Source organism: Cryptomeria japonica, chromosome 3 (genome assembly GCF_030272615.1).
Source record: "Cryptomeria japonica chromosome 3, Sugi_1.0, whole genome shotgun sequence".
Classification (NCBI taxonomy): Eukaryota; Viridiplantae; Streptophyta; class Pinopsida; order Cupressales; family Cupressaceae; genus Cryptomeria; species Cryptomeria japonica.
The window spans coordinates 474,076,418-474,079,898 of NC_081407.1; the positions used below are offsets into that span (position 1 = coordinate 474,076,418).

The 3,481-nt window shown below is 30.9% G+C and overlaps 1 pseudogene; it reads left to right on the plus strand.

Moving 5' to 3' along the window:
• The first annotated feature begins 282 nt into the window (after positions 1 to 282).
• Positions 283 to 2,112, plus strand: LOC131029566 (uncharacterized; annotated as a pseudogene).
• Positions 2,113 to 3,481: the final 1,369 nt, after the last annotated feature.

Sequence of the window (3,481 nt, forward strand, 5' to 3'; positions counted from 1 at the left end):
TACTAGTAATAAGAATGCATGTCGACTATTGATTTTACTTTATGTTCGTACTTTTTGATGACACTGATTGCCCAACTACTCAGTCACTAATTCAAAGAAAGTTTATTCCTTTCTAACCTCTCTTCTTCTCATTCTTTTCATTTTTAAACTTTTCTTCTACTACCTAGGTGCTTTTGCTCCTTAGTTTTGAAGAGAGAAATTTTATTAGAATGTAAGTCTGTTATTATATAGGTGATGATAGTAGATATTGATTAAGTTGTGCCAGATTGAGGTTGAGTAGTTATGGAGGCCGAGGTAGTTTTGTTTTTTATTGAGATTTTGGCATCCTTGACTTGCAGGTATGGAGAAGATCATGTATTAGTATTAGGGGACCCTAATATGAAGAACAAATAAGTGAGGGTGGCTCTTGAAGGGTGAAATCAGTAAAATGAAGTGGGACAAAAACTCCTGGCATGGGCAGCCCCAGATATGCAAATTGCAATGACTTTGAGTGCCCTTATATACCAGGTTTGAATTTGTTTTACACATTCTTACAAGAAGTTATTAAAATCTCTCTTCAATGGTAAATTGCTTTTAGTTTCATGGATTTGGGAGAGTTATGTTCGGAAGGCTGATTTCAATGGCTAGAAACCTCATTATATAATATTGGTTTTGAAATATATAGTGAATGGTTTGTTATTTACTAGAAAATGCAAGTTGTCAAAATATTTTCAAAAATAGTCATGAATGTTGGATTGGGTAAAGCTATCTACAAAGTTGCACTTCAATTATTTTTAAAATATAAAACTTTTTTAGAAGTCGATTATTAAACTAACATGAAATTGAATTGTTAATAATGTTTATAAATAATTGAAAATGAGATAAAATTGAAGATATGTGGAACTAATTTTTTGTTTGCAAATTCAAAGGAAGGAAAAAATGGAATAAAGAAATGAAATAATATAAAATAACTATTATTTTTAGTAAGTAATCATGAAGAATAATAAAAAATAAAAATAAAGGTTTAAAAAATTTAGTAAATTTGAGGAACTAACCTTCTGTTTGCAAATTGGAAGGTACGAATCCTTACCTCAATGCTTTTCCTATTGAGCAAAGTTGTTTCAAAATATGAAAAATAGAATAATATTTTTTTATAGCCAACAATAATATGATGGACCGATTAGAGAACCACATCAAAATTGTTGAATTCAAATAATTAAAAGATTGCCATGAGCCAAATATTTATTTTTCAATTAGTCCACACATTAAGCTTAAAAGATATTCTTTGTATGGTTTACATATTATAGAATGCATTCCTATTACTCTTGTTCTATCATTTAGTTTAAAGGCAATAGCTTGGATAACAACAACCTCTTACCCATCTTATGCACATTACCCTAACAATAATGTATTTGATTTTACATAGTTAGTTGTGTATAGGATCATCCATATCCACTTTATTATAGGAATGTATTTTTTTTTCATCAATCTATAAGTCATTATTTTCCACTTATTAAACTATCCTCTGTATGCAGTAGACAAAGAACTATATCTAGGATCCTTGTGCCAAGTTGATAGGAGATAAAACCCATGGTAGTTTTGGATGCAAATGGTTATCCAACTCATAGAATGCACCAAACATCCATTATAATGTATGAAGTACATTGATACTTTGATGCATTCTAGGAACTAGATAATAATTTTTCGTTTTGGGTGATCATGTTAAGAATGGAAACTTTGGTGTCAATTCAACACTTTCTAGACAAAGGTAGACAAAGGTAAAAGAGAGGACCCTATTAGAACAAATAGATCTTTCCCTTCGGTCAGGGCTACATGAATCAACCCCTTGTGCACCATACGTGGTCACAAATAAAATCGAAAAACAGATTATCATGCAACTTTTATGGAGCTTGACTTGGATGTTGATATGCAAACAGGAATAGACAATACTCTTGTTACTTTGTAGTATAGGAAAAGAACCCTGTAATTGGAAGCTAGGCATTTTATCATAAATTGAAGACTTCTAAGAAATACCCGTGGTTAATGTTATATTTGTGTTTTATTGCTACTCACGGGATGATGAAGCGAGTCATTTCTATGTCCTTTCATTTTTCCTTATTTTCACACAAATAAGGTTCTTGCATACAATAAATCAATTATATAAAGTTTGATATTATTTATCAACCTCAAATATACTCGCCAGTAAGATCAACTCAAAACTATCTATGATATTGAATTCTCTTTTCTGAATTTTTTGTTATCATGTTCTGCATTGCATCCTGTTTAAAGATATATAAAGAGATCAAACATCATTCTACAATATAAAAATATCATTAATTACCATCAAATTTTAGGAATAGATTTCCACATAACTATATACTTTAATACCTAACTTTAATACTAAACCAAACTAAAAATAAACTAATTTGGGATGTGTTAGATCCAATTTGGATGACAATATAAGCACACAATCTCAATGCACATTTAATCAAAATAAAATGCTTTATGTATACTAAACCAAACTTTTGGATTCAAGAGCCACAAACATGATAATAAAAAAATATTTGCTAAAATTCAACAACATATCTATCTCCACCTCAAACAGAACAAGTAGTTTGTAAAAACATGTACACCTCTCTTACATATCAATTCAAACATAGCCTAGCTAGTTGAAATGTGACTAATTCGCGATGTGTTAGATCGAATCTGGATGACAATATGGGCACACAATATTAATGCACATTTAATCAATTGAAATGCTTTATGTATACTGAACCAAACTTTTGGATTCAAGAGCCACAAACATGATAAAAAAACATTCGCTTGTTTAAAATGTAGAAACATATCTATCCCCACCTCAAACAAAATAAGTAGTTTGTAAAACCATTTACACTACTCTCACATATCAATGCAAACATAGCCTAGATAGTTGAAAGGTGAATAAAAAAGATAGTTTTACTAGTATCAATCTAGACAACAAAACTAAAATTCAACTCATCTATGAACATTAAGGTATCTATCAAGCCCTTAGAATTAGCATCCACTTTATAAAATGCTATACCCACTTCAAAAAAACATCCTCTTGCGTTTCAATGAAAACTTGGACTACCCAAATGAAAGGGCTCAAAGATAAATCCTTATTTCAGTACCAATCATGGCAGAAAATTCAGCCAACGAAATGACAAAGAATGCCACCCTTTTCACATGAAAGTATCTACCAAGGTCTTCAACCTTGTACTTAATTCAAGAGCACCTTTTTCTCTCACATTTTAAAAGATAGGTCTAGTTTTAGTCTAAATTTATGGATTTTTATTCTTATTGGGGAGATGCAGTTGCTACAACAGTATACATCCTCAACCGAAGCCCCACCCGTGCACTTGAAAAGATCACTCCTCATGAAACATGGTATGGGAAAAAGCCTAATGTTAATCATTTCAAAGTTTTTGGTTTTTTACTTATGCTCATGTACCTGATCAGAATAGACAAAAGTTAGATGCAAAAG